The sequence below is a fragment of the Melospiza georgiana genome, chromosome 1, assembly GCF_028018845.1.
Source record: "Melospiza georgiana isolate bMelGeo1 chromosome 1, bMelGeo1.pri, whole genome shotgun sequence".
NCBI classification, from domain to species: Eukaryota; Metazoa; Chordata; class Aves; order Passeriformes; family Passerellidae; genus Melospiza; species Melospiza georgiana.
This window is the reverse complement of record NC_080430.1, coordinates 139,019,624-139,044,039: the sequence shown is the minus strand read 5'-3', so window position 1 is coordinate 139,044,039 and position 24,416 is coordinate 139,019,624. Positions and strand designations below refer to the sequence as shown.

The 24,416-nt window shown below is 37.6% G+C and overlaps 1 protein-coding gene across 3 annotated transcripts in view; it reads right to left on the bottom strand.

The window, feature by feature from the left end:
• The window catches only part of TRPS1 (transcriptional repressor GATA binding 1), a 211,661-nt gene that overhangs the window by 122,405 nt on the left and 64,840 nt on the right, over positions 1-24,416 (bottom strand). The gene's annotated exons all lie outside the window — the stretch shown is intronic.

The window sequence follows — 24,416 nt, the reverse complement described above, 5'->3', positions numbered from 1 at the left end:
TTGAAAAACCCATTCTGAAAATGTTGCAAGCCACCCCACCTATAAAAAAGGTATTGATATGTATTATGATGATGTTTAACACTGCAGTTTCACAATATGAGATCTTTTTTAGACAAATTAACTGATATCCATGGCAACTGTTATCTGCTGAAGGACAGGAAAGAACAGAGCCCCATTTACCCAGTGAAGAAGCCCTTTTCTGGTGCTTAACCATGCTTCATCCTAAACCACTGGCATAACAGCACTAATAGTCACAATTCCACCAGGGATTACAGCTCATTCTAACCAAGTTTCCAAAGTCCACCCTGGCAGCAGCATGCATTCAGGAACAAATACTCTCAGCTTTGCAAAGGTAGTCAAGTTGGACATCAAATACTGCATTAATTAGCTGATCAGTGAGTAAATAAGACAATTTTCATCTGCAGTTTTGCTGCTGTGGTCAGCAAAAAGCTTTCAATTATCTGATCTATCACAAGCAAGAAGGCAAGATCTACTTATTTTTTCTCAGAACCATGTTTGTTTTCATTAAAATTTATGCTATTGTTCCATGAACTATATATTCTCTAACTTTGTAGGGGCTAATGAGGATAACAGTGGTAAGGAGGGGGTCTAAGAATTAATGTGGTTTTGTATTATTAAGAATTAATCAGGGACTTGTAAGAGATAGGGAAGTAGAAAAGGAGAAATTAGGGGGAGGGGGTGAAAAAAAAATGGGGGGGGGACAGAAAACAATTAAAGCCTCTCCCTACACAGAAACACAACAATAAAAACAATCAGGGGTCTTCAAAAGGGAAGTAAAACTAATAAATGCAGTGGTGAAAGAGCTGTATAAAGGGCAAATATACCAGTGTCAGATAATACAATGGCAATTAGCCAACAGTTTAAAGACAAAAGTCTCACATCAAAAGGAAGAGAATTTAAGAAAACATATGTTATCTTGCTTCCCAGCTCTCGAGCAGCCAGGGCATTGAGGCTGCAACAAGATCCTGGTGGTGGGATACAGCTCAGTGGGGCCATTTCCATCTTATGGGTAAGCAGAGTTGGGGTCTGAGCTAATCAATTATGCAAGCAAGAAAATCCATGTTATTATCCACTGCAGCCAGCTTAGATTCAGAAGGAATTCAGAGCAAACATCATCAAGACAACTGTACCTCATGGGAGGAGTCTGACCACACAACCCTGCCACCACATTTCACATCCAATTCTACCTCCCATTTTAAAATTACCAGACAGCAAAGGACAACCAAGTCATAAACAGACAGTCTGAAGGGGCACAGGAAAATGTTAACTTTGTCATCTGCTTTTGACTGCCAAATCATAATGCTTAAATTCTCCCTCACTGCAAGGATATATTTTTTGATGATGGTGATACTGATAACCATTATGAAAATTTATATCTCAAAAGCCTGGAGCAACACACTAGATTTCAAGATTATTTCATGCTTAGAAGTTGTTTAACAAAATGCAAAGTGGTCTTGAAAGCATTGTAGCTAAGTTTTTACTGGAATTCACCAAGATAAGCACTTTATTTTTAAATGTATAGTCAAAGCACAGAAAAGAAAGATGAAAACACACACAAAGCCAATCCTCGTGGATCAACACCAACTCACATTAGGTTCTTCAGGAACGTAAGATGACTGACAGTCTCCTCTGATTTTTGTATTTACTCACTGGCTTAACTTCAGATTGTACCTCCCTGTCAAGGTTCTTGCAGATAATTAGCACTAAGGAAATAATGGCCTTCCAAGTCTGTGTTTATTATTGTTTTATTCCAACCGAACATGACACTTGGCAAAAGCAGCAGACTCTCCCTCTTCCTTACAGCAGCTTTCCTTCTTCCGGTCCCCTTCTCCCCCTCCAAAACCTTCAAACCAGATTCTGAAGTGAGTGGACTTATTCAATAAGTCACAGCCAGCCTCTGTGCAACATTTCCCTTCTGAGGAAATTCATTTGCTCTGCTTGCTTAGCTGGAAAGATGGCTTTTCGTCCCTTGCTGCAGATGCTGCATTGCTTCTTGGTTTTCTGAAGGCAAAGTCCCCACCCCCTTTGAGCAATATTGCTGGCACTTATCGGCATACTCTGACAGGCTGGGGGACTTGTCAAAATGTATTCTAGCAGCCCCCAGCCTCAAACTCAAAGTGTCCATGGAAAACTCTGTGAATCTACTTCCTGAGTTAATCCAAAAGACCTAATTGCACAACTGCAATTAATGTGAATATTGTTAACAAAAACAGATGAGTAGAGATGTTGAATTTTAAATCTATTTGGATACAACCCACTGTATCACAGTATGGAAGAAAGAGAGATTCCAATGGACTTTTCACGCACCCAGCCCTGAGGTGGCAAGATGATGTATTGTTTCCATTTCCAAAGGATGTAACCTTCTTCAAAATACCCCAAAACGACAAAACAAAGCAAAACCAAAACCAACAACAACAAAACTGTAAAGAAGGGAGGATATGTTCTCATAAAGAGGGAGGGTTGCTATGTTATTTGCCTTCCTATGACACCGCTGACATCAACAGCCAAAACATGACTACATGCAAGTGTTTTGGTGTGGGATTTTTTTCTTCTCCATTAGTTTTATAAGATTGGCTAGGATTTACATGAAAGGTTGTTGATTACCTAAGGCAAATAACATGATCAAATAGATTAAACTAAAAGCAACCAGCCTCAACAAGCAAGACACAGAAGGCAGATTCTATGAATGACATACCCTCTGCTCTACCTGCAGACTGTAAATCATCTCAGGCTTACTTGACAGTGCCAGGCATAGGCAGAGTAGCACTAAAACATCATGAGTCCAAACACTGGGGTTTTTTTCCAAACAATTACACTCTTGAAAGTGGAAAGTGAGGGTGTTTTTTTGCATGAGTTCCCCCCACCCCCATCCCCCTCTTTCATATTCAAACTCTTGAGGCAAGGCAATTTGACACTGGTTTCTGTAACAAACCTGGTCAGGCAGGATTTCTCACACACCCTGCACAAAAGGCTAACCTCTCACAAAGTACTTATTGGAGATTTACGTCAAGGTTGAGTGAACTGCAGCCAGGGAACTGAGCTCAAAATACTGTGTGAAAGGCTCTGCTGCTAATCACTAAACCAGTGGGTTAGCTGGAAAGGAACTGGGGAGAGGGAAACAAGAAACAAATAAAAAATACTCTTTCTAGTATAAAATTTCCAATATTCAGCTACAATACAACTGAAAATTTTCTCTAATTATCAAAACACTGAAATAGCTATACTGAAACGAAAAATCAGCTTCTATATTCACTTCTACTCCATGTTTCCAATAACATGGATTCCATATTTCCAATGAAGGGATGACTAAATGATGCTGTAACTCAGACACTGATCTTCGTTTTTGCAGAAAGAATTATGGATTTGTATACCACTACCAGAGGTGAACACTATTAGACAAGCAACCGTATAAAGTGACTGACAAGCAGTGATAGACCTTGTCCAGGCAGGGCCTTGTTAAAGCACATTAACTAACTTGTTCTGTCCTTCCAGCACAGACACACCATGCTGCTCTAAGTGTAAACTAATGCACTGAGAGTTGACAGTACACGTTGCCTTGTGCTCCCTGCATTCAAAAAACCAGCCAACCTTTTCTATCACTGTATCTTTGCAGTCTAGGTTCAATGTGTTCTTTACAATTAAAACAGTGTATTACACAACTAGTTCAGCTGAAATGAATTCCAAGAGGAACTCAGATGTTGCTATTTGGTCACCATTTATCCAAAAGTTATTTTACATTCAACAGAAAAACCTTTTCTCATCTGAATAGCAGAAGACATTTAGGAACTCCTTAATAAAATAAGGTAAGAAGGAATATTCTAAACACTACGTGGAGTTTTCATCTTAAATGCTGCAAATCCTCAAGTAAAGCTGTACTGAGATTCAAACATTACAATTTTTGCAAGCTATATACGGCCCATGTTCCTTCTAGGAGGTCATTGCAGCCAGACTTATGACCCAGCAAAAAGCCCTTTTGCTCTCTCTGCAGGCCTGCAATGGATGGGAAGGAGAATCTTATTTCCCACACTGTGACACACTGTTGCACTAAATTAGACCTACTATTTGTTTTGTAAATGTTATAACATATTGTTTAAAATGCCATTATTTTGTAAAATTGTGTTTCTCTATTATGCAGAGAATTGTATTATTGTATATGTATGTATCTATTATTGTATATGAACTCAATTGATTCAGTTGCTCAAGTAACTTCATTCCCCCTAATCTATCCTCATACCACAGTACAGAGGCAACAAACCCTGGCACAGCAGCTTTCCAGCTTACTGCGAACTACAGGAGAAAAAAGTAACTACTACCAGAGTAGTCACCAATGTTAAAAAAAAACACAGCAACACAAAAATCAACAAACAAATTAATGTATTATTTAAGAAATTCTGAATTATGTTTCTGCAACTGCTGTTATAAAGATAGAAATGTTAAGAAAGACTTTCTTCATATTGCTGCAAGAATAGCAGCTGCTGAGCATTTACTGTTGCCCAGTAAAATCGGGGTGGATAAATTCCCTGCTGCAATAAAAATGCCTATAAACCCATAAACAAGAGACACATCAGGTTCCTTAAAGAAAAAAAAGAGATCACCATTAGGATGGCCTTTCATCATTAGTGTATCTGAAGGGCTTAAGACACATTTTCCTGCCTAAATATAATCAGCAACATTACCACATTAGTACCCTCAAAAAGTTTTAAAGTGACAAAAGACCAAAGAATTGTCAAACAGTGTTTGCTAGTTGTACTGGGAAACATAAAAGAACAAATTGCAAGGTGAAGTTATTACAGATTATTTTGTTGTGAGGAGGTTAGATCAACTTTTAAAAAGCAGTCAATCGTGCATTTCAAAAATAAAATAATTTTGAAACATCCAAAAATTCCCATCTGCTCATATCTGGAAAACTCAACATGATGGGGTGCCATTGTAGATCGTGATCATTTTTTCCATGTAACTGGGTTCTCTGAAGTATTATGAGTGTTCTGCTCCATTACTTGCTTGCATTTTTTAAGTTCATGGACTTTCTATGGCCATGAACCTATCCTTAACCCCTCTACTTTCCATGCTTTCCTGGCACAACATCACAGTATCTTTGACAGCTCTCCCTTCAGAAACCCTGCCTGTTTGCTAATGCCTGGTGCAGAATGAACACAAGACACTTCTTTTGTAAGCACCTCAAAATACAGGGGATTCTTTTTGTTTAGTCTTTGAATGATGGGTGCTTGGGGGCTGGACAAGCTTAGGAGATCTTTGAACAGAAAGTAGTGTGGAAAGGTGTTATGTTCTTGTAACAGAGGATTCAGAAGAGTCTGTAATGGACATTAAGGGCTGGCTTCTCATTTTTCTTGGATCATCTCAGGCAAGCTTTGGCATTTTATACAATTAACTCACTCAAGAACTGTTCTTTGTATTAGCATATCCAAGTGGGAAATTATCACTTGGACTTGCATATTTGAATTTACTCACCTGCTTTTTGCCTGTAGGACACCAGATTTACCCCAAATATAACACACGGAGAATTACAGCAGTTCATTAATACCATGGATTTTCAGTCACCTAATTTACAGGCCTCAATTAACAAAGTAATCATTGTTCAGGCTTTCTAAATTGTCAGAGAAGGTACAGAGAAATTATTTGACAAAGCAGATGTGCTCCTGTTTTGATTGGCATTCCAGAAGTACCTCTCTTTATTCATTGTGGAAAGAGCCTAAGAAAACTACCTTTCTTACTTAGGTATCTCATTTAGGATGCTATTAGGTGATAGAAAGATTCCTATATTCTCATACTTTCAGCTGAAAAATTTTGCATTTTTGCCTCCACTCTGTACATTAGAAAGGTTACTGACTCATAAGAACCCAGTTATGGAGCGGTTTTTTTCCCCGTTCTCTTTCAAGAACTATTTTTTTCAGCAGTTGTCCATGCCCATCACTTAATCCAACCAGTAAGACTACACAAACCTGGTTTCAAAATACAGAATTCAGAGCATTATACTGTGCACACAGTTTACAGAAATTCATTCTATGTATCCCAGCAATTCCAAGGTGCAGGTCAGCAGAATGAGGTGATGAAAAAGTACAGCGGGCCTGAATATGACTGGAGGAACCCACACACAATGCTGAATTACTGACACTGGTAGAGGAGCAGGAGAGCAATCACGACATGGCTTAGTAAATCAGTGAAAGGTCTGTGCTCCATGTCTTCATTTCTCAGTTGCTGTTTCAAATAAACACTGCTGAATGTTTAACAGGAACCACCAAGAACATTAGCTCAGTTTGCCTTTCTGGATTGAAACATTTGACAAATGTATAAAGGATAGAAAAATCACTGATAATCACTTAAGGATTCTAATAACTTAAACTGGATGTTAGCAGAATGTTTACTGCACTTTGGGATGGATTTCACAGAATGGAAAGAAACAAAGACAATTACACCACAAATGAGAGGTATAGAGAAGTAAAGCACTAAAGGCTTGTTTGAGATGCAAAAAAAAATCTTATTGAACAACTTAGGACTAAGCTTCTTGGGTCACTTTACCTAGTTAATTCCTTGAAATGCTTTCTCTTCAAATCCCTTATTCCCTCATCTGTCCTGGCTCTTACAGGCTGTGTCTTCCTGTCTTTTTAGTAGTTAGCCCAAGCAGGAGGATATATTAATTTTTCATATACACACACACCTCACGTAGTGAAGGAATTATCCCCAATTTTATCCAAGTAAGCTCTTAAAGTTTTCCTTTCCATCATACTCCCTTTTTCTACTTCAGAAATGCCTTTTCATTCCCTCTGATATTGCTTTTATCTCATAAAGCCATCAATCTAGCATGTCTTTACATATACTTGCAGAGAATGACTATGATTTTGCTCTACTCAAGGACTGACTAGTACTGAAAATACAGCTTTCATCTTCAATGGGCTTACATGATTCCCTTTTTAAAGAACTGTCACTTTTGAGATTTAGACACACACATAAAACAAGAAAAATAAAACTATGAATAAAAAGTAATTATTTCATGAATTAATTTTGTAAGCTCTAGCTAAACCTCCTCCTTGCCTTCTTGATTAAAACCATACTAGTATTTCCCATTAACTGACAAATTATGTTACGGAGACAGAAGAGTCATTAACTGCAGATACACCAAAATTTTGCTTCCTACCTCCAATGATAAGGCTGCCATCTGGACAAAGCACAAACAGGCACTGCTTTTATTTTTTATCACCTCCTGTAATTGCTGTGTGGTGGTGTAAGTGTCTGGGCTTCCTTCATAGTTACTGAAGATAAAGCCAATACAATGAATGGCCAACAATATACAGTCCTCTGACTATATAGAAATATTTTTTTTGGATTTGGTAACTCACTTTTGTACTTCACAACTATGTTGCTTAAATTTGCATTGGCTCCAAGAATCCTAGACAGATAACTCAGCCACAGACACTTCCATCACAATTAGATGAGACAAGTCCCGCCCTGAAAGTCCATGGGATGGAGTAACTTCAGAAAGGTTGTTTTTACCTAAGATCTAGGGATCATTTCCTAGAGCAGGAGTCACAGCCAATGCAAAAACTCTCATTTATTTCACTGAAATCAGGTCCAGGTCAAATGGGGTAATAAAATAATATGGGGTCAACAGACCAGAGAGAAACCACTGCTTTTTGACCTGGAGACTTCAGAATGATACCTGCATGGCATACAGGAAAAAAGGAAGGGCTTTTCTGTAACATGAAAATATAAGAGTGATTGAAAATGACATTCAAAGCTAATGCCTTGTTTCAGTTTAAGAACTACAAATTTATTATGCCTTTTTTATTTAGTTAAAATGTTCTATGCCTGAAAGCAAGTTTCTGGATTTCTGAACACTGCAACATATTTCATGTTCTGAAATGGTACAGCCTTTCTAAATTCATATTCCAACTTAAATTTCAGTGTATGTCAAACACAAGGTGTTAGGCACACTCACTGCAGTTCTCTTCATACACACAGCCCTGTTCTGGCTTCTACCTTCCAACAGTGAACCTGCCATCTGCAGTGAAAGCTCTGTCTTGTAAACGCAATTTATAGTTCCCAGGCCACGTTCAGACAGCTTCCTTAGAGGACTCCATCTGTTTTGAAGCTCTTATGCTTTTTTCCCCTGTCCTATAATTACACTGTTTTCCCAGTAACTTCATAAACTCTCTTAATGTGTCCTTTCTATTCCTTTTGTAGTCTTACTGGCACAAAGACCTTCGTGTTACCAAATGATGGTAATGTAGGTTAAAATATTTCAACATTCACACAGAAAAATAATAAAAAGGTAATTCACTTTCCTTGCCATCTAAAAAACCAAATCAAACTTTGTTCTTAAACAATCTAATATTTCAACAAAAATGGGACAATTTCTTTTTTTAAGGGTTTGCACTAACACACTGTTATCCTCATATTTCGGGCATTTTTGCTCCTGGTGTTATTAATGAAAGGTAACTTAATTATATCAAGAGTTTCTCTTATGACATTCTGCACATGCCAACTAGAGAGTGAAATAGCTATGCCAGTCATGGTAAAGTTCTCCAGAAAATCCTAAGAGAGGAGAAAAGGCACACATTGACTTTCCCTTGGAAATACCATTTATTTTAACATGTTTCCATCACACTTTCATACCTAAACGTTGATATAAAAAAACAATAGTATTGGGTGGTTAAACAGATTTTTTTCAAGTCACCAAGTTTGCATAAGACTTCTAAATTTGATTATATAGATATATAAAGCATATTTATAATTTTGTTCATTATTTAAACGGGGTCTGAAATGTTTGAACACTCATTGACAGCTGTTGAAAACAGCTCTCACTTTACAACTAGCATATACCTTAGAAACCACAGAGTAGTGGAAGAACTTTTGACAACTGCAAGCTAATAAATGCAGCTCCATTTCAAAAAATCATACAGAAAAATCCATACTCTTCTATAACTCTGTCCTGACTAGGGACAGTATCACCACTTTGAAAACTCAGCTGGTCTCCAGATGGAGTCTTCCTGGTTTAACAGGAAAACAGAGCAGTAGCAGCAGCACAAGTATGATTCAGTGAAGGCACTGGTAAGCACATTCAAAAAAACATGAATGTAATTTCTGTTGAGAAACAAGTGTGAAGTGGACAGAAGTGCTAAAGGTCACCTGAATCCACTGACAGCAACCTACAGTCTGCAAATATATCAGACAAGCAGATTTTCCTCCATATAAAAATGGCTTTTACATGTACAGAAGGATCACAGCAGCTTCATCTGAGAGCTATGACTTCACCCTTTAAAAACTGCAAAACTAAGTAGCATTTAGTCTCCAGGATTCATTGAAGCAATGCTGAACAGGATCAAGAAGATAAGGTTAAAGTGAAGAGAGCACAAACTCTCCCAAATATCCTTCCTGCTGTTGCTATGTTTCCACTAGCTGCACGTGTCTCTACAGCCTTTTATCTGAACTACGTAGGTTCACTGATATAATAGAGCATATGCTACACATCTATAGTCAGGGGGTTTGTGTAACATATGGGTATTTTCTAGGCTTATACAGAGCTGGCTATACCACACTGTCATGCTTTAGCACAGTACAAAGAGAAACTTAAGACCACGAGGAATTGGTCACGCTGAAATATCCTTTCTGATATTTCACAAAGTGTAAATACAACTGTAAAGCTTTTCTTTCTCCATCTAGACAGATATTATAAATTTATTTGAGAAGGCACGGACTAATCTCTTGCATACACCCTCAATTCAATCCATCCCCTCTCTCCTTTGACACTGACTATGGACTTTGTAGTCATTTCAGCAAGTTTACATTTTTTCTCAGTTATTTCTAACAAACCACACTTACATGGCAGGGAGATGAAAGGTTGAGCAAGATTCTCAGTGCTCATGAGTAAAGTCCCTAACAAGGCACAGCTGATCTACAGACAGACAGACAAAGATATCAACCATGTGTTGAAAATGAACAGTTGCAGTCAATTCTCTTGTGCTAGAAGCGGGGAGGAGCGTGCTGGCAATATCTGAGCAGCGAGAACGATGCTGCCACTTCCTTGGACCTGCGTTAATCCGGTGATGGGAGTATGTTGTTTATACAGTCACAGCTCTCATGTCTATCTGCTGTTCTCACCATCTTGACCTGACATGAATAGTTTTGAAACCATTTGTTCTTGTCAGAAGTGTGATAGCATCACAGGAAGGCAAACTGGTCTGCAAAATAACAGCTCTGAGAAACAAGAGAAATGTCTAGAGTAGACACACAAAATTTCAGCTATTTTTATAAACCTTTCTGCTTCCCAACTACCTCATACCCAGTATTTCCAAAGCAATATTCATAAATCTCAACAGTAGATTCTTTGGAAGCTACAATGTAATAAAAGTGTGTACCTGCAGAAGTGCAAAATACATTTTTGTCCCAAATCATACAGCCAAAGAGAAGAGTCTTGGCTTTTCCTACCCCATCACTCATCCCCTCACCTCCTGCTGAGGCAGTCTAAGAAGCTGCATCATGGATTTACAAACACTCACCTGTGAACAGCTATTTAATACCCTGAGCTGAACATGCTCATCAACAGCAAGTTTACCAGTTTCTGGTAGGTAACACCAGACTAAATATTTGCCATCCTCCTGATTATTGTGAAGCAGTATTTCCTTAGCAGTAATGTCACTGCTGCTGTAGTCAACATATTGTAAATGCCTGTATTTTATAGACTGCGCTGCAGGTTTCAAAGCATTTTACAACCATTGGAATTGTCAGGTACCATACAGTATGGTAAGTCCTCTTAAAAAAACCCAACAGCTTTAAAAGGATAAAAATACTTTGGATGTATACTTCCCAATGTAGGTTGTAAATATTTACATTTACAAGCAGGAAAATGTTTTCAGTGAAATTAAACCAGAACAAAAACCAATGGGTCCATGACATGCTGGGCAGATCTAGAATTTGAACATGCCATAGAAACGCAACACAGGAACAGACTTCACATATTGTATGCACCTTAAGCCATAAAAAACAGTGGGGAGCCTTTTTGCAAGCAGCAAACCATACAGTAAGTGCTTGTACCTGTTGTGGCTCAAGGCCTTCCATAAGCCCTCACAGAAAAGCATTTTCCTAAGTCCTTCCTTCATCAAAACTTTATGATTTTTCTTTTTACTTTGCAGACTTTTTGCCGTCACAGCTACCAGTTCCTATGCATATATCTGCAACAAATGTCAACTGGGTAAGACATTCCTACTGTTTCAATAACTTTCTGACAATGTCAATTCCAAATGTAAAACGGTAATTAACTCTAGGTTGTAGAAGATCTTCTATTTATGAAATTGTTTAGCTTTTTTCAAATGAACCCATACTAACCACTGAGAAAAGAGAAGGTTTCTGCATTGTTCATAGAATTTGCAAGTCATTATAAGGAACAGCAACTTTAAGAAAAGCAAAGATATTTATGTAAGAGAGAACAGTATATAGGACAATTAGTGATTTTTGAGTATTACTTTCACTTAAAGTACATATAGAAACTCTGTAGTACATTCTGACAATTCATAATCCAACTGCAGCAGAAAAAAAATGGGTTTATCTTACTAAAGAAAATCAACAGTTCAGTAACATTTTTTATGAAGACATAACTCATGTTTAAGAACATAGCTTGTGAATATTATTAGCACTATCTGTACAAAATAGATTGATGGAATCAATGAAAAATAAAGTACTTGTCAATATGAAAAAAGTTACAGAGAACTAGGGCTGAAAGGAGTACTTACTATAATTCAACTAATCAAGGTTCCATGTATTTAAGCACTGATTGAGATTGTATTTTATTACCCATGAAAGCAGTATACCTACTGAGAAGTTACCTCATTTTGTACTTGCTATTTCTCTTTTAAACAGAGAAGCTCTAAATGCTTCATAAAAAGGGACAAACCTATAGGAAGCATTAATTAAAAGAACAAATACTTAAACTTCCATTATGGGCTCACTACTACTACTACTACTACTATTATTATTATTATTATTATTATTATTATTATTATTATTATTATTATTATTATTATTATTATTATTATTATTATTATTATTTCCAGATATAACCAGGGCCTATGTGAAATAACTATGGAATAAATCTGGGGGACAAACTCTGGACCTGCATAAGGTGTCAGGACTGGCAAGAGAAGACAGACAGACAATAATTCAGAAAAGTTTAAGTACCCCTTTTTCCCTACCCAGAAAAGTTTTGACAGATTTCTTTGTTTTCATGTTGGAAAATGCACTGTTTTTCCTGGAGTTTCAGGTGGAAAGGGGAAATTTTTACTAAAAGGAAAGATAATTTTAATCAACCCTTGTTGGTAATGTTAAAGATTTTTTTCTTTTTCCGAGCAAAAGAATATGCTGATTCCCATTTCACACAAGAAGAATGGTTATCAATTTGGTTTTTTAAAGATTTAAAGTGATTTTTTTAAGAACATTATTTATGGGCTTAAATCACTACAATTATTATGGAAACAAAAAAAATATTATCATTATGAGACTGAAAGCAGATTCAGGTCAATGCAGTGTAACACTTTACATAGTAATCAATAAAAATGTCAATACAAACAATTCCTAAAGGCACCATATGACATTCCAATGGGGGAGAGGGAGGGAATTCTTCATTTTCTACTTAGACGCCTTGCTTCCTTTATCAGCAGATGGCAAACAAATTACTAGTTCAATCCATATGTCTGTATCTGATAGACAGTGTTTTACAAGTCTGAAATTAGTTTGAAACATTTTGAAGTTGGCCAGACTACAGAGGAAAACAGGATAACTTTGTCTATAATGAAAAGTTGGTTTTGTCATAACAAATACTTCCACAAGCTACTACCCATCCAGACTCATTCAGTCGCTAATGGAATTGTACCCAAAGACATAATCTGTGTTTAACAGACTAACAATTTGTAGTTTCACCCATTCTGCTCTTCTGCTGTGCTCCAACATGTCTCCTTCCACTAGCTGAGGTTTCCTAAGTGGTGCTGATGAAAGCAAGCGAGGCCCTGAGAATATTTTTGGTGGGAAGGGTATCAGATGGCGAGGGCCGCCTGTGCGCAGGCATTCCAGAGCAAACCTGTCAGAGCACGGCCTGAGACCAGCGCCCGGCCCCAGCACACACGCCGAGAGCAGCACTGAGACACTTCGGCTTCATCTCCTCCCATCACAAAGCCTCTATTTGCAATGCAGACAATGAATATTTTAGGAAAGGCAGAGCAGAAAGCCTAGACAGATTTTATAACAAAGTGAACGGTTTGGTAAATTTCTTTCAGAAGACAGCTCCAAATCTGGAGAATTTTAATGACTTGTATTATAGTAAACTGTGAGTTCCATAAAAGAATGATGGGGGAGAGAGCCAAACCAAACTAAAGAAGACAAGGAAAGAGTGGTTTCAGTGAACTTTCTTTGCAACTTGGCCGAGCAAAGAGGGAAGCAGCCCTATACTGATAAAAACAGCTGACAGCAGGGGTCTAGAGGCATTCACAGCCAGGCAGAACACCAGGCACATCCAGCAGCTCTCCAGGCACTTGGGAGCCCTTTGGTGTGGATTCCTGGATAAAGTTCCAGCTCACTTACCAATACTTACAAAATTTAATTTGTTTGCCAGGGACTAACAGCACCAGCACAGATAAAATATTTCTCAATTCAGCGCTTTTAAAATGTTCTTTACTTCCAACAGTGACGTACCTGGGGGACTACTGCCCAAAATAGTTTATGCTTCACCTCTTAAGCAGGGTATCACTAAGAAAGCCCTCAAATACTGTTAGCAGTGACTACAGTTTCACTCCAAGCTGTCTATTTGCTCACTGAAATAATGCATTTCAGGAAAAACTTTGTCTAGAGGTCTATAATGCCAACTTGGGGCAGAGAAGTTGAATGCAACACCTCTCCTGAGATACACAAAGTTGGTCATGAGGATTTAATTAAAATATGAGGAGTCATTTATACCAAGAAACTGAGGGTCCAAGTTTAACAAACATCAACTTCTGAAGTCCCTACATCACATATGATAGTTGTTATAGATAACCACTGCAAAGACCTCTACCCTTCCACCGTTTTGCTTACTATTAGAAGGCGAAGGCAAATGCAAATTAATTAAGGAATGATCAAGACTACAGTCCTAAAGGCATGAAAGATATATTTAAAACTTATGCTAAGCAGAACATAATTGTCTGCAATGGAAAAATCAGTAAAGTTGTAACAGTTCTCTACTTTAAAAATTATTAATATTTGTCCTACAAACCATTCTGCTAAATAATTACAGAAATTTTGTTTTCAGTCAAAAATCTTTTTTTACTCTTAATTTAAAAATGAATCTAATTTTTAAAATTTAATTCTGATTTTTAACCTAATTTAAAATTAGTAAACATACACATGTATGCACACAAACATACAGAGCTGCCAAGATATTTACAAGCCTTGAAGCCTACAAGATTTTAATCACGTTTTCCATTAACTCTCCCCACCCCTAAAGGTCTGCATAAAGTAGGGTTTATGAGAATCTTAAACAAAAGAAAATATTTAAGTTTCTAGCACACCTCAGTCAAACATAAACGGATTTCAGCAATATACTAACAGATGCCGTAAGTGAAGCGCTTTATGGATGTTTTGTCTTCTTCATCAGCTGGCAGGGAGTAATGTCAAAATAATCACCACAGGATGAGTCCATAACTGAATTGTGAAGAAAACACTTTTCTCAAGAAACAGGTTGACTAAATTTATTCTGCATAACGCGAACTTTTAAAGAGGTCTGGAATACGCCCATTTTGGGTTGGAAGAGGAGCTGCCATGAAACATTGAAAAAATATAAAATACAACCCAGTACTTTCTACCACAAAAGCACAAATCCATGAACATTAAAGCAGTTACTATCAGAAGAAAAAAAAAACCCTCATAAATATGTAAAGATACTATTCTCCATATGTCTTGTAAAGGGGATAATAGCCTTATATTAAGTTTTGCTTTGATTTGTAAGCTTTCACCTTGTGGTGTTTGCCCTACAGCCTTTTAGTCATGTACAGACTGGAGAAGTGAGAGCTTTGAAGTGTCCAACTTCCAGTGAAGTTACTAACATTTTTTAATAAGTCTTAAGAGGTCTGTGTGTGATTTACTGTAATTTCAGAACAAGCTCAGAAATTCACCCTAACTTGGAAAGAATGGGAGAGTCATTTGAGCACATTATCACTGTTAGGGCAAGGGGGGTAGAGAGGCATGAAAATAATCTGGAACATGATCAAGTCAAATTCAAAATACTGTGTATATAAATGCTATTACTGAGAACTTTAAGGGCAACAAGACAGTTTTGTATAGATGAGATTTTTTTCTGCAACCAGTAAATATAGTTTAAGTGATTCGCAGCCAATTTTTATAATTGCAATGAAGCAGCTGTGATCAAACTCTATTTGTAGAATCATAATAAATTTGCCCCCACCTACTAAAATTAGTTCTAAGCATCCAAAATTCCCATTTGAACATCTGACTGAACAAAACAGGCATTGCTCCATGCCAAAAACTGGAGGAAATAGACCTAAAATATGCCATTTTCTCACCAGAAATTGTAGGCTCCCAGAATAACATGTGAATTAAAACTCATTTCAAGCTTGTTTGCATTGCTCCTCATTCCCATTCATAACAAATTTCTTGACAAATGTTCTGATTATTTCTCTTTTTTCCTCACTTTTTTAATTTAAACACAATTTTCAAATCACAGACAGTCTTGCAAGGAGAAACAGCTGATAGTACAACCCATTGGAAAATGGAAAGGGTGGAATTTTACTCTCAGTAAGAGCTTGAGGCAACTTATATGATTAAAGACTGTAGTGTAAGCCATCGTTAAAAGACTTCTTCCCATAAGTGAAAATGTGCAGTTTGCTACCATACACATCAGAGGAACACAAACCAAAATGAGCTCAAAGTCAACCAAGATATGTAAATGTCTCGCTCCAAAATTCCTGCTTTTGCTTTTTTTTTCTCCCTCCGCAAGGCTGAAGGAAAGAATAGACATTTTAACAAAGTTAATATTAAAATCAGTTTTTTCAGTTTTCCTCTTTCATTGGTATTCTTGAGGAAGTTTGCACCATCACATTCAGAGAAGATAACCACCAATATTGATGCAGGATGCCTATGAATCAGGCTCTTCTTGCTTCCACTATCACAGAACTGTTGCACAACAGAGTTTCACACATCTCTCTTCACTCCTGCCCTTCTAGATGGGAAATTCCCATTTTACAGACAGAATTAGGAAACAAAGGTCTCAAGCAGCCAAGAAATCACAGGAAATTAACCCTCTAACTAGGACAAACATGATTCACCAACCTGAGATTTGGAAATCTCAGGCAGACCAGGGATACACGAACACAGTAGATTTCCAAGGCTGTTCACGAGCTGCCTGCAGTGCTGCACAACCTCAGCTGCCACAACCCCATTTGTTTCAGAAACCTAATGCTGTACACAACACAAAAAAAAAATAAATTCCTCCTCTTGTCTTTATGCTAAAAAATATATCCTATCTGAACTCTAAATAAGGTTAATATGCAACAAGAACACATATATTTATGAATTTATATTACATACACATGATTGTATCACTATAACAAAGACTGTAAGATTTTCTAAAATATATATATGCTACTAAAAAAATTCTTAGAAAAACATCAGCAAGAACCACTTAGCCCCTATAAAGCCTCATTTTAAAAACAGAACTTGGTGGAAGAAGTAAATTAATTATATTAAGCAGGAAATTGTTCACTAAATCAATTGGGCTACATTAGAGACCTGAAAATTAAGACTAGTTCCAAGGTGACCATATGCATCTTCTGAGGAATGCCAAGGTAACAAAAGACATTCCAGAAAACCTTTTTCATGTCTTACACACACACACACACACACACACACACACACACACACACACACACACACACACACGTATATATGTGTATTTCAGCACACATCTGTTCATCTAACAATTATTTTTCAGAGTTCTTTATAACTGGCTGTATCATCGCCCCTAGATACCCCCGTGACAAAAATCAAAGCACGTATGTGCAGTGTTTATTCATAAATCTCTTTATAAATCCTAACCATTTTAAATTTGTTCAGATGTGGATAGCATCTGGATTTCTTCAAATCAGTTATAATTACAATGTTCCCTTTTTAGCCCAATAAATTAAACATTTATTTGCTGTCTATCATAAGATCCCTCCTCTAAAAGAGTGTATTTATTATGTCTTTTAATTGCCAAATACAACGAGAGGATCATCTAAAATTCAGTGCAGAAAGCAACTCTGCACTTCCAGATCCTGGAGGTATCTTCACACAGATTTTCACTGTTCAGCACCATGGTACTTCAGGCAAAAATAGAATTATGTACAATCCTTGCCTGCATTCATCTGTGAAATTTAATTTTCCATTGAAAATCTACATGTTAGCAGCAAGTTCTGTCCTCAAGCATGAATGTGTGTTTCTTATTGGATCCAGTTTGGCAAAGTTTCTAAATACAATTTTAGCTTCCATTTCACTTCAGGTATACAATCTATTGCTAAGTACTATTGGCAATGCAGAAAAATAACAGAGCTGTATAATGGCTACAGTCACACTTAACTTTTCAAAACTTAGGTAAAGCTCAACAAATTCTTTAATTTAGCCATCATGCAATAAGCTGCATTTACCTACTTCCCATTTGAAAGTTCTCTGCATCATTTGGACTGGAAGGAACTGTTTGCCTCTGCTGTGCCCACAGCTGCGCCCCCACACACAACCTGCAGCCACTGTCAGCACAATGTGCAATTAAAAAGAACCGTCAGGAATGTATTTGAAGAGGGTAAAAACAATATTTGCTACCCGAATCAGTCATACCTACAAGAAGGGCACTGCCTCACTGCATGTGCCCGGTTGGGGCTGCGGGCCCGGGCTGCTCTCAGAGCCAGCGCAGAGGGGCCGAGCCCAGCCCAGGGCCAGGGGGCCTGGCTTGAGCTGCCACTCGCTGCAGGCCCCTGTTCAGGCCAGGGGACAGTGTCAGGGGGCCCCTCTGTGCCCAGACATCCAGGCCAGAGCAGTGGGGGCTGCCAAGGAGCAGCATGCCGAGAAACCAAGGATGGTCCCACCCTTGTGACGAGCCCGCTCCTGCTGTTCCCCGTGGCAGGGGTGGCACTGAGCAGCTGCCACACTGTTATCTTCACCCAGGTTATCCTCACCCAGGTTATCCTCACCCAGGTTATCTTCATCCAGCAAACCAAGCCCAGGTGCAGGCATGTGGCATCCAGGCCAAAACAGTGCAGGGACCCTTCTCACTCTCACCTAGGGCAGGACACCAAACACCTGACCAGAGAGAGCAAAAGTGACATCCTCCTACTTGAACTAGGAAGAGGCATATAAAACTGAGCTAATTTCATGTGCGATTTGGCCCCTCTGTTCAATACAAGAAAGCACTCTTGTTCTCATCTGCATTACGATCTCATCTATCCAAATGCAGCAGCTTGTTTTAAATAAAAAATTATCTCGGTTCTCCCTGCTTGAATCATTGTTATTGATCATAGCAACTTCAATAAACCCTGCTGCTTACCCAACGGCCTGGGGGCCTGTACCCATCTCCCCAGCCCTTTGTTCCACATAGTGATTCACCTTTTCATCAAGGATTTTGACGTAGCTGCTGCCCTTTTGCATTATTACCGTGCCCCGCCCAAATAATGATTTTATCACTTAATTCTCTTCCAGACCACATTTCGTAAAAGGGAGACAAAAAAAAAAAAAAAAAAAAAAAAAAAAAAAAAAAGAAGAAGAAGAAGAAGAAAAAAAAAACCCTATGCCCTGCTGGGTGGGTAAACATGGACGAGGTGGGGTTGTCTCACCACATGACAGACACACCCCACACAAAAACCAGAAACATGCCTTTCATTGGGCAGGTTAACATTTTTCTAAAAGTTACTTTCTAGTCCTATCTGATCACTGTCAGGATGAGTAATGCAAAACATTCAATTTCTTGTGGGTTTGGTTCCAGTAGTTACTAAAAGCAGCCAAGTACATGTTTGTTTCTAAACTACTTGAAAACCTTCAGAAAGTTACTTTAGAAAGTTCCTGAGCCCTTCACCAGCACAGGGATTTTACCCGCCTCCGTTTTGCACGGTAAACACAAAGCTTCAAAACCATTTATCTTCAAGTACTAACTTTATTTTCTCATTTTCCTTGTTGGAGGATTCTTGCCATTTTCCAGGATGTAGTTAAATGTAAAAAAGTAGCCCACTGACTCCCCAGGCAGAGACTTGTGGAAACAGGTGCCTTTAAAAAAAATGAAAGACTTTGTCAGCTCTCTGACCTGCCAGAGCTCTGTGCATTAGTAACACACAGTGCCTGCTGAGCTCCCCTCAGCTAATTAGAGGACCCGTATGGCAATGAATGGCCTTGACTATAAATACTTCCTGAAAGATCTCTAACAGAGTCAGAGGAAATGGGAAAAAAATGAGATGCAGCTACAGAGAAACTATTTCAGATGTTTCTTGTTTAAAGGGCTGCTTTTTCTTTCCTTAAGTTGCTTAGGAATGACATGCAGTATCCAAGACTTTCAGCAAATTAATGTGAGAAGTGTGATACAATTATATGCATTGAATTTAATTCTGTATATATACTATTAAGATGCTGCTATGAGAAGGTGATTGGAAGTAGGACACAATGCCAAAGAATACAAAAACTTCCATCTGTCACCCTGGAGGGACCACCAAAAATTCATATTTAAACCCAGATCCCACTCTGTGTGCTTGAACCTGCTCATGCTGCTTCTTGTGCTCACAATAAAAGCAGCAGCATCTACCAGCATCAGAGAGGCAGGTTTTACCTCAAATGTATGTTATTCTTCTGGCCAAGAATTGTATGTGCTTATATAAGTCTTCTGGAAATCATAAAGGACAGTTCAGCATTTCCAATGCTTTGCAGCTATTTGGCATCCAGCTCTGTGGATAACAGGAGTCAGTACTTCATAATAGGAGAAATGATGGTTTGCCACTAGGGACTGTGTCTGATATTTACTACACTGATACTAAATCAATTATATGTAGATTTAATACTTACGTATAAATTGCATATTTTTAAATTAGCTCTGCCACTCACCTACATAGGAGAATGCAAAACAAGGAAAGGGGAAATAATTTTTTCTAATTTTCTATCTCCCCCAAATTTAAAGCTGTACGACCAGCTTTAGCCAGAATGCCATATGAAATAGCACAAGTGCAAATATCACAGACAAAAAGAAAATAACTCTTCTCAAAGTAAATGAAACTTTTTTGAAATGCCGCGATTTCCTGTAGTATCTAAACAGTCTGATCATTATGGTGCAAAATAATCTCGGTTTAACAGAAGAGTAGATTTTATCCTTTGCACCATATAAAAAGCTCATAGTAAAGGTTAACATAACCTCAGTCATATATTTAATGTAACATCCTGCAGTATGCCTTTGATAAAAATCCACAGTACTTTTGGAATAACGTGACAATCTCCCTTTGATGGTACACAAATCCCTCCACAAACTATGATTAGTACACGAAGTAATCTTGCTGTGTGCAGGTCCATGTGACCCCACAGGACAGACACACTGACCTGTGTTATCACTGCATCTTTGTTGGTTAAACTACAATGTCTCTACCAACACCTTTAGGTGGGCTAACTAGGCCTGTGTATAGGTCTGAAGGCTCAGGCTACAATTCCCTGTTTTGTGGAAACTTTTCTGCTGCAGTGTCCATACAGACCGAAACAGGACACTTCATTTAAAATCAGTTTAGCAAAAAGTTCCTGCTGTCCAAGATCTGCACTGTCAAAGCATTAAACAATCTGCCTGGCCTGGAGTCTGCTGGCTGCCAATGTGCTACCCAAAAAAAGGAACATTTTTGCATCTCAATAGACCTTCCAGTATCAACAAATCTTTCAACTAGAAAATCAGCTACTCTAAGGAAGAGCAGAAATAATGTCCACATTGTACCACGCTGAGGTACATTTTTGGTAATTCCCATTTGTAAAACATACTGATTCACTGTAAGTACAGATGCTGGAAATATTTTAATAAGAAAAATAAATTAAAGCTACTCACAGAAGTGTACCAAGCCCCTGAGAAAGATTCTGTTACACACACACAGCTTGGAAGCATTCTCAGGGATAAAGGTGCATCAACTGCACATGTGTGTTTGCATTGTCTCCAGCTCCCGAAAGGTCACAAGCAGTTTGGTCTTTTAGATTCTAAAAATGAGAGAAATCTTACCCCAATGACTCCCACAGACAATCTACTGCAGCACAGAATCTAGGGAAGGACCATGGTCATCATGTACAGAAGGAATACAAGAAATAGCATATAAATGGCTTAGTCAACATCCAAAGCTGAAAATTACTCCAAGCAATTTCTAAAAATTAATTATCCTGTAAGCATTAAGAATTTCTGAGGGCTACAGTATATTTTCACCCCTTCTCCAATTGATTTGTATTGTCTCTGATATTTTACCAAAATGCTAATCACTTTTAAACCTGTAGTATCAACCTCTATCTACTTGAAAAAAATGTGAAAAAATCTTATCTCCTCTTTACCTTCTCCACACCATCAAGAAAGTAAAAAATTAAAAGCACATGGAATTGCTGCTACTGTCAAATCATTACAAATCATTTGTAATAAGCAGAACCACTTTATAAATACAGAACAGCCAGTACAACCAAAGGGATGTGTTAGAAACTTTCTTTTTTAGTCCATTTCTCAGTGTTTATTCACTGAGTAATTCCAAATTTTTGGCTTCCTCTGTGTCAGTCTTCAGGGGGAAAAAAATGAAGGTGTCCACAGTGATTTTATTATAGGTTTTGTTTCCTAGTCACCAGTTGTCCTGGGATACAGTGTTTTGCATAAGCATTCATTATATGATACTAGAAGGATGTATTGAGTTAACACTTTGCTTTCAGAGAGGACCAACTTTTAGACAGCATTAGCTGCTCCTACTAGCCATTTCATATTAGAAAAATAAATGTAGAGAAAAGTAGATAATAATGAGTAGATAATAATGAGAGATTTGCTTAACAACACAGTGCAATTTTTTTTTTATTTCAGAGGATTACAAAAATTAGTTTTTCAAGCTTTTCTGAACATTTTTTTTTCTCTCTGGGCCAACTGAGCTTCTGGGCATACATATGTGTATGTCAGATAATCCTTGACACTAAGCTCCCAATGGTCAAGCTGACCATCTCTTTGTCTTCTTATTCGTGACTCCAGAACTGCATCTCATTACTCTGTCTGCAGAAAGCTAAATCAAGAGCAAATTAAAGGAGTTGGGTTTCTATGATCTTTTTCACAGATTGAAGAGGGAACTAGTATCACTCACAGAATCACACTCCCAATATCGCCTATCCTTCAGATCACCCCTTACCTTCAAGAAGTTTCAATTCTCATTTTGTTTTCTCTATCCATCAATCATGATGAAATATGTAATATTAGGGACTCTGTTCAGCAGATGAAAAAAGTTAATCTCCTTTCCCCCCCTTTTTTTTAAATATTTCAAGCTGACAAAAGCAACTTGCCCAATTTTCAAAGAAAAGTGAAAATTCAAATATTATCAGTAAGGAAAAGACACAGACAAATAAGTCCTTGGCACAATAGAGTTCAAAGAGCGTGGCAGCTAAAGGTGTACACAAAAGTAATTCCTGTTTGAAGGACTGAAGGTTTTATCAACCACTATAAACACAATCTGCTAATAAATCATTATAAAAGAAAAGTAAAGTTGTACACACTTTAAAATGTAAGGAATTAATTTATATGCACTGTTAATACACAAAAGTAAGACCTTTATCTTTTTTAAGAGAAGTATGGAAGATATAGGTTTTTTAGTCCCAGAAGTGGTGAGTATGGAAGATACAGGTTTTTTAGGCCCAGAAGTGATCACACTATTTCAAAATTAACAAAATATTAATTTGAAAACATATGCATATATAAAAGTGGTTTATATAAAGACTTTAAAAAAGCATCTAAAGTTATTTTTAAAATGACATAAGAAGCAGCCAGCATACAGTTTCCCATTCTATATTCAGCAGTGGCTAAAACAAGTAATAATGGCCTTATTCTACTGTTTACTAAGGTTTTAGGTCCAGCTACCAACCAAATTAAGACCTTTATAGAGCTGATTCTGCATACTACCATGTCCCTTTGCAGATTTTTGTTTGGCTTTCTTTCATTCTCTGGCAGCAAAAAATTAAATGAAAATATTTGAAAAATTGAAAATAAATGAAAGTAACTTGGATTCTGATAAACCACAGATTAAATGGCTCCTCTGGCGAATCTGTCTGCACATGGCTAAGAACCAGTACAAGAACTGAGGTGGGATGTAACTAACATCATATGTACAGCAGGAATTCCACTGCTGCATGGGTTTATGTACATATTTTAATACCTATTTTGTGTTGGAGGAGAGAAATATAATCCTGCCATCCACAGTGAGCACACATCCGGGTTAGCAACAAGGAACCTATCATACTGTAACTGCTTCTCATACACTTAAAATCTGAGAACAATAACTAAGGTACAAAAGTTTGTGGTCCCCATAAATTGCGTGCAGGGTTTAAATTGCAGACACTCTATTTTATAATTAGAACGGCTGCAGTATTTTTAAGAACATTGACTTAATTTAAAACAGCTTTTAAGACTCCTATATGTACAGAGACAGATATACCTGTGTATAATCTTAGTAGACCATGGAATAAAACATTTATCTTCCTTTTTACATGTTACATGTGACATTGTTACACTAACTGATTCTGTGGTTACAAATGCTGTTGTAAAAGACAAAAAAGGAAACCAGCAGATCATCACTTCCATTCTAGTAAGCTTTGTCTGCAGACTGACTTCTCCTGTGGCATTTCTATAAATTCAGATAGGGAGCAGCTCCTGAAAATGTGTGATGACTTCGGGAGAAAAGCATTTGTCTCCCTGTTCAGCTCCTCAGAATATGAGATCTCTTCTAACCTCAATTTTCTCTACAGTGGGAAAAACACACCTTGATGGAAGGGAAACTTCCTTGTATATAGATCCTTTTGTTTAAAAAAAAAGAGGAATTATTTGGTGGGACAAATATTTACCTTCTCTTATCACATGAGATCCTTTCTTTTCTTTTTTTCTTTTTCTTTTTTTTTGCTTCCAAGGCAACCAGACAAGTGTCAAAATTTATATATAATTATGTTGTTTCACAAAAAAAGGTTACTTTGTATTAATATTTAACTCACATTTCATATTCTGAGATATGTAGTAATATAAAATCCTGCTTAAGTGTGAACTGTCACACCACCACAAAATTTAAGAGGTGATTAGTTGTTTTAGTGTAACAGATGTGCAGCCTTCTGGGGTTCTAAACCTCCCTTCTTCACATGCATCACCAACCTGC